At 46.5% G+C, this 8,299-nt stretch overlaps 1 non-coding gene across 1 annotated transcript; it reads left to right on the top strand.

Annotated features, from left to right (window-relative positions):
• Positions 1 to 6,500: 6,500 nt before the first annotated feature.
• LOC115869240 lies at positions 6,501 to 6,607 on the top strand. The gene has a single exon (XR_004046062.1). It is a non-coding gene; the product is annotated as a U6 spliceosomal RNA (small nuclear RNA).
• Positions 6,608 to 8,299: the final 1,692 nt, after the last annotated feature.

Here is an 8,299-nt window from a genome sequence, read left to right as displayed (position 1 = left end):
GCTGAACAAGTGTGGGAAGAATGAGATTATACCTACAAATCTTCATGTTTGACCCAGGATATGTCTGCAATGGCAGCAAAGAAAGAGGAAGGCGCACCCAACAACAACAACAACGTGCCTGCATATGTGTTTACCTAGGCTGAACATATACCCATGAGTACAATAGGCAGAGTTTTGAAAACTGCATAGCATAACTGAACAACTGAGGGAAGTTGCTGGGCCTGGGACTCAGATCCAAAATCTTGGGGGAAACTCATGTCGATTGGCATAACCTAGTTCACAAAGGCAATGCTTCACATTGTACTTTGATGAGTAACTACCGTGGTTTTAAAAGCTTGGGAGCAGCCGATCTAAGGTGCAGTTATTGGTCTCTCCCCACCTGGAGCAAAGGGGAGGGATCGAAGTCAAAGACCATGAAAACAAGTAGTCCAATGGACAGGGTCCTTGAACCTGAAACCAAATCAAAGTGGATTCTGACTCATAGTGACTGTAGGTTTTCAAGACTGTAACTCTTTACAGGAGTAGAGAGCCTCATCTTTCTCCCAGAGACTGGCTAGTGATGTCAAACTACAGAAATTGCTGATAGCAGCCCAACAGGCCACCAGGGCTCTTACCCTAGTGTGTTAGTCCAGGTAGACTAGATAAACAAACCCAGGGACACCCATACGCATATAAGAAAGAGGTTTATACACAACAGCAGTTGAGTATTGAGGAAACACCCCAGCCCAGTCCAGTCCAAGGCCATAAGTCTGATATTAGCCCATATGTCCGATACCAATCTATGAAGCCTCTTCAGACTCATGAAACACATGCAGTGATGCCAGATGCAGGACCATCACAAGCCAGTGTGCAGAAAGTCTTTGGATCCAGTGATGTTGTAAGCATCTCAGTGCTGGCAGAGGTCACTACGTGGCTTCTCTGGCTTCAGAGGTCTGGTGGCACCAGGGTAGGTCCATGTGGCTTCTCAAGCTCAGGGCACTAGCATAGTTCCCCATGTGTCTTGTTAGCTTCAATGTCACCCAGGGAGTAAGCAGACAGAGAGGAGTGTCTTCTGCCTCCAAGGAGGAAATACAGGAGTTCCCAGAATCCTCAGGAGAAGCCCATGCCCACACAGAGGCCTCATTGGCTCTAACCCGATTGACAGACTAGACTCCACCTCTTCACTCTTAATCCTCTCAAGTCCCAAACTGACGCCAGATGATGTAACTACCATACCTAGACTCCACAAATCTGGGATTCGAAGAACCGGTTAGTGTCAGCTCCCACTACTGACCACTCGGAAAGGGCTCATCTTAGAAGGTCCTGGTGAGAGCGGGTTAAAAGGATGGCACCAAACGCAAAATCATAAAGAGGCCAGACTAGACCCCCGTCCGTCCCGTCCAGAACTGAATGAACCCAGCCCCAAAGTTCAACTTTCAAACAACAGAGAGCTCGATACGGTGAACGAGGTGTGCACACCTTAGACTAAATCAAAGATCAAAAGGGCAGCATTCGGCCGGCAACAGAGTTCAGAAGACAGGAAGGGTTAAGAAAGGAGGAATGAGAACAGGAACTGGGATGAATGATATGACGTGGCGGCGATGGCGGTGAACGAGATGAGAGAAGCTGCGTATGAATTGTTGAATGGAAAATTGATCTGCTCCACAAACCTTCACTCGATTCACAATAGGTTGAAAAACAAAAAGCAACAGACTTCCACTTTGCACTTCGGAACGAGCTGCCGTACAGTCTATTGCATTAGACATCCCAGTTGAGCACGGGGGGTTGTAGTGCCTTAGTGCACACGTCCCTTTGTGATGCTCCTGGGAACACTGGGGGGCTTGAGTGGGTTGTTGGCTCGTGCAAGGAGCATACCATCGATCCCCCATTGCAAGCCAGGGCGTGTTGCCTGTTGAGTAAGCAGCTGCGCTTTTGGCTTACATGTTTCTCTTATTTACTCTGATAACTGAGCCTCCAAAGACCAAGGCTGACGCAAGGGCTGGGGATGTATAAAAGAAAAGTGGAAATAAAGCGATTAGAAAATGGTGAAACACCTCCAGTCGCTGGAAAAGCACTGGGCTACCTAATCAGTGAACGATGGGAACGAGTTAGAGGAGCATGGAGCACGTGACGGGCTACAATTATTACCCAGCGAGGTGGCGGTTTAATCATTGAAGTAGAAAGGCGACTGGTAGTGTGACTAGCGGGTCAACATTAGCATCACCTGCCAGTTAGTCTTCCTGTGCGGTGCACAAGAAAGGGCTTGGTGCCGCTTGCATGAGTTAAAAGCTGCAGGCGAAGCACAGGAGAGCCATTGTCATGCAGAGGATTCAGTGCAGAAGCCCCCGCGGTGTACTGTGTTACGTGCTGGGCTGCCCACCGAAGAACAGCAATTCGAAACTACCAGGTGCTCCACAGGAGAAAGCGGAGGCTTTCCTATCCCCCAAAGAGTTACAGGCTCAGAAACCCAAAGGGACAGTGCCACCCTGCCCTGTAGGTTCACTATGAGACAGCATTGACTTGTTCACAGGGCTCAGTTTGTTTTTCTTGGTTTGGGCTGGGATTAGTTCCAAACCAGCTCTCACGTCGGTGCTGACTCACAGTGACCCTATGGAACAGGTGACCCCACACACAAGGAGAGGAAGCACTGTCCAGTTCAGCCCCATCTCCAGGATCCATAGGTTGTGAATCATGGCTGAGTTTTGGAAGATTGCCAGACCTTTGTTAGTCTGGACACCACCACCACCACCCCACCCCACCACCACCCCCGAAACCTGTTCAGTAGCATAACAACACATGGGGCTCCATTGACAGGTGGGGGTGGGGGTGGGGGTGGTGGCTGTGCTTGAGGTACGTGGGTTGGGAATCTGGCAAGCTATCCTGCACAGAAGGCGTGACTGCTACCACAGAACCTCCACTGACCCTGGGCTTCTGGACAACTCAGGTTCATCTATAGGGTGTCAATCAGACCTGTCAATCAGGTCGCCCTTGATGGCCTCATTTGGAGGTGCCGCGGAGATAAATAGCTTACTGGAGGCCAGACCCAGACCCTCTGCTTGGTCTTCCTGTTGACAAGTCACACGGAGCTACACTGATGGAGCCAGAGCCCTGGAGCTGGAGGAGCCACATGGAGACCCACGTCAGTGCTGAGATGCTTCCACCACCACCGGGTCAAGACTTTCTACCCACTGGCCAGGGATCTTCCAGCATTCGGCGCCATTGCATGTGTTTCGTGAGGCCGAACAGGACTTCATAGATTGGTATCAGACATATGAGCTAATATCAGATTCACGGATTTGATCTGGACTGGGCTGGGATGTTTTCTAAATACACAATTACTCTTTATATAGAACTCTTTCTTATTTACATATGAGTGTCTATGAATTTGTTTCTCTAGTCGGCGTAGACTTATACAAGGGATCAGGACTCTGAAGGGATTTTTTATTTCTTTTTTGGGTTTTAAAGAAACACACTGTATCTATTTACATAGCTCATCTCAAGAAATGAAATCAACTATGCTGTCCTGTGGAACTTTCCCCACCTCCACCATCCTCCCTCCCATCTTCCTCGATATCCTGTCCTCCACGCTCCCTGGTCCCACCCCATCCCGGCCCCTCCGTGTACTCATCAAAGTCTTGTCTTTGGGTGCTTAAGCCGTGTTTCTTTTTCTGTTTTTCCTTATCATCGTGGTATAATTACATGTTTATCTTTATAAGATTGACTAAGTTTGTTAAGCCTAATGTTCCCTAGTTTTGTCCATGTCTTGTGGCATTGAAGCTTGAAGCGAGCTGTCATTGTTTTTTATGGATGCGTAATGTTCCACATATGGATACACAAGAGCTCGTTTATCCATTCTTCTGTAGCTGGGGTATTTGGTTATCTCCATGCCTTTGCTATTATGGAAATCGCTGCAGGAAACACAGGTGTGCATGTGCCTGTTTGTGCCGTATTCTTTTATTTCTTTAGGGTATATGCCCAGTAGGGAGATTACTGGATCATAAGGTATTTGCATTTATTTAAGGAAGCATCATTACTGATTTCCATAGTGGCTGTACAATTCTACAGTCCCACCAGCCATGTAAAAACTTTCTGATCTCTCCAAATGCTTTCCAGCATATATTATTGTCTGTTTTATTGTTAAAATCCGAATTTTGCTAAAAGTGTCTGTGTGAGATGGAATCCCATTGTTTTAATTGCAATTTTTCTTATTACTAATAAACTCAAACATTTCTTCATAAGGTCATTGTCAATGGATGCCATCTTTGGTAAATTGTCTATTCATGCCTTGTGCCCATTTTTTTTATTGGGTTATTTGTAATTTTCTTGTTAAGATGTTATAGTTTTCTATAGATTATGTTATGTATTATTATTCAATATTTTTCCCAATCTGTGGGTTTTCTGTTGACTTTTTGATGGAATCTTTCAATGTGCACTAATATTACATGTATTTTTAGTAAATCATAGACAGACACTCACTTCCTAAATGACACCAAAGGCATCATTCTAACATGTATGTAGGCTTTGCAACAAAATGTTGAGATGATAAAATTAATGTTTCATCAGCAGGAAATACATCAGGTTACCAGGCTGCGCATTCTTCTAGATTGCTCTCTCTATTCTTTGCACGAGAAAGTTAAGATATAAGCCTTGCCTACACATGTTAATGATGGTAAATATTGAACGAGCTCGCACCCTCATTAACTCATTTATGAGTCATTGTGTGGAAACAAGCCCAGTGGTGGAGAAATGCAGCGCATAAGAGCTCCTGCAATTTCCAGAAACGAGGGCTGGGCTTCCACTCCTTCACCAACAGAGGGCAGGGCAGACCCACACTCTGATACTCAAGAGCCTGGGACTGTGCGAAAGATGTTCTGATGAGGGAGGAATTAGCTCTCAAATCCCGCGTGTGTTCCACTCGTACTTCACGTAATTGCCATTTAGCTTCAATGACTGGAGTCAAGCCTGATGTGCTTCGTGTTCTGTTTGGGATTCAAATAAATGAGGAGGCCACTCACCAGGCTGAGTCCCCCAGACATGTCTCCCACGCTGTGTGAACACCCTGCTTCACGCAAGCAAATAAGCACAACCGCATGATAAGTCTCTTCTCCTGGCAGGGTGCCTGTTTCCAGGGCTAGCTTTAAAGCCTGGAAGGTGCCCCTTTACCACCCCTGGGAGACAGATGAGCCTTAGGTTCTCCTTGGAGGATTCTCCGCAGTTCCTGCCAGCACTTGGACCCAAGTATACCAAGTCACAAGCAAGGGCTGGATGTCATCAATGATCAAGACCCACTTAGAGCAGTCCAAGCAGAAAAAGACATGCTGCATACTTCTCATCAGAGACCCTCCATCTTCCCAGTGGCAATGAGAACAGAAAGGTGCTTCCACTGGATCCAAGCGTGCGTCCTGCCAAGACACGCAGCTGTCCTACTCCCTGGGGAGGACCCGTGACTGCAGCTCGACTTGGCCAGGGGCTGCTTGAGCATGGAATCGGTCAGGTTATCATAAGGTCTGACTCAAGCGAGTGGGCCCTCCTTCACTTGGCGCTGCATCCTCATCAAAGAGGAGAAGGCTGTGGGGAGCACGAGGAAGTCATTTTCATGGTCAGAATCAGGGAATGCTTGGTAGAAGCTGTGGGGGGCAGTGGCGGACGTGGCATGACAGACGCGTACTTGATTGGCCCATTCCTGGAATCCCCTCAGGCCTTCATTGCAGCATGGTCACAGGAAGTGCCTTCTCCTTTCCCCACCTGCTCGTGAAGGATGCACGTGTCTGGTTCATTCTTAAGGTCAGAGCGCTCGCTCTGAGCTCCGACCACAGCACAGATTCATAACACCTAGTGGTAATGAAGTGGAGTGATCATAGTTCATCTTTCCAATGGAGGGTGCTGTTGGTGTTGTGAGTCCCATCCAGTTGGTTCCGACCCACATGCACAAGAATGAAACACTGCCGGTCCTGACCCATGCTCACAGCTGCTCCTGCGCTTCAGCCCGTTGTTGCAGCCACGGTGAAGGGGTAGCCACCATCAAACGGGCAGGTGACACGAATACTTCGGGTGGCACGTGACCTTCTCTGAGATCAGGAGCCTGAGCAGTCTCTGTTTCTCCACTTTATAGATGGAAGCGCTTTAAAACAGAGGAGAGCCCATGTTTGGGTCACTGTAGGCACTTTCTTTTTGGGGGCCTGTCCCTGGTATGGGCCCTAGAAATGTATCCACAAGCTCATAAGTGTCTATAACATGTTCTAAATCAAGGTACCCATGGGCACTTAGTGACAAACGCTGCCTCTTCCTGTGCCAACTTCTCCTCTATAGCACCCTCTCCCCTGTGAAACTGGCCATCTAAACTGAGCATTTGTGGAATCCAGCTAAGAAGTTAAGCCAGAGATAGATCCCATTGGGGTTTCCCTGCTATGTTTAAACAGTACACTGATGATTTCTCTCCACCCAGAAATCCCACTGCCCACTCAGTAGAATGTACAGGGCCATCGACCATAGGCCATATCATGATATTAACATGTCCTGCTGTGCTCACTTCGGCAGCACATACATGAAAAGTGGAACAACACAGAGAAGATTAGCATGGCCCCTGCACAGGAATGACATGCAAATTCATGAAGCATCCCACATTTAAAAATAAATAAATAAGCGAATAAATAAAATGTCCTGCAGTGCCTGGCACTGGGAGTCGTTTGTGGTGGGGAGCAGGCATCGGAAGTGGATGGAGCCACAAGGTAGCTAAGTCTGAAAAACAATCTTCCAGTCATCAGCTGTGTAAGATTTTTAGGCGGAGGATTTTATTCTAATTGAAGCTGAGTCCAAACCGTCAATATGAAAATACTTATCTTGATTAACTACATGACTGAATTAAAGCTCAGCAATAATAGATCATTACATGAGTAAATCATTAATTAAAATAAACCCTTTAAAACCATTTCAAAATAAAATTTTAAATAAAGAACTACAATAAAAGATGTTGTTTGAATAAGAGGTGATCAGAGAGTATGCAGCCCAAGAAAGCATAGGAAGAAATTTCCCTTGCAGTAATTAAGCCTGTTATTTGTGTGCTTATTTTACAGCAGGGGTTATTTAATGCTATCTTTCTGGATTTTGTAAAGCTATGTCAGGAGCCCTGGCGGGACAGTGGAGGACACATTGGGCTTCTAACTGCATGGTCAGTAGTTCTAAACCACCAGCCTTTCGTGGGAGTAAGATGAGACTTTCTACGTCTCTAAAGAGTGACACTCTCAGAAGCCCACAAGGGCAGGTCTATGCTGTCCTGCGAGTTGCTCTGAGCCAGAATCTGCTTGATGGCAGAGAGTTTGCTTTGAGATATTGGGAGTTGTACCTTTTTCTAGTTTTCATTCTAAAACATTAAAGAAAAACATATATTCATTTTGCAGCCAAATGTTTAACTTAAAGCTCTGAGTAGTTTCTGAAGGCCCGCACAATTAAATGTACATTATTGGAAAGTGGATTTTGCCCTATCTAGTGAGTTTAAAAATTAATGCTTTATCATTTTCTTTCCCTTTGGGCCCATTTAAAATGTTTGACTTTCTTTTCCACTGTGGTTTTTCTGATTCACTTTGTTCTTACGGCTATTTTTGTTGTTGTTGTTTGGTTTTGTTTCGTGATTTTTTATGAACATGAAATCCAGGACAGATAAATCTGTAGAGACAGTCGCTGGACAGTACCTTGGGAGTGTGGTAGGAGAGGTTGGGGGGAAATGGGGAGCGAATAACAATGAGTACAAGAAAGAAGAAAATGATCTAAAATTAATTGCAGCAATGAGCACACAGCTATTCTGGATCTAATTGAACAACTGAATTGTGTGATGTGTGGATCATGTGCCAATAAAACTGTTTTTTAAAAAGTAAATGCACGCTGAGCCGCATGAATGCTGCATCTGACTTTGTTCACGGGACAGAAACGAGGCCACCCCAGGATTAGACCCTCCAGGACTCCTGCCTCAGTAACTTGGAACTGTCTGTGGTGCTGGCCACCGAAGCTCAGTTGCCTCTCTCCATGGTACCAACCTCCAGGAGTTCATGCCCACGCCAGGCATCCATGTCTTAAAGGCATCCATGACTTCCACCGAGATCAGCGTTAACATTATAGGAATGGATGCCTTTGCCCAAGAAGAGAGTCTCAACATAGGAGTGTTGAAGGGAAGGCGACAAGGGATGGAAACTCAGACAGGAACATCAAAGGAGCGTTCTGTCAGGGGCACACTGAGCCCAGATCAGAGGGAAAGAGCGGGAGACCTGGGGCTGGTGAGAGGGGAGCAATGGTGGTGGAAGGTGGGGACTAGGGGTGGGTGGTTGGG

Source organism: Echinops telfairi, unplaced genomic scaffold (genome assembly GCF_000313985.2).
Source record: "Echinops telfairi isolate 266 unplaced genomic scaffold, ASM31398v2 ScPeMD7_23;HRSCAF=83, whole genome shotgun sequence".
Classification (NCBI taxonomy): domain Eukaryota; kingdom Metazoa; phylum Chordata; class Mammalia; order Afrosoricida; family Tenrecidae; genus Echinops; species Echinops telfairi.
Note: the sequence above shows the minus strand (reverse complement) of the source record. Positions and strands in the feature narration are given on the sequence as shown.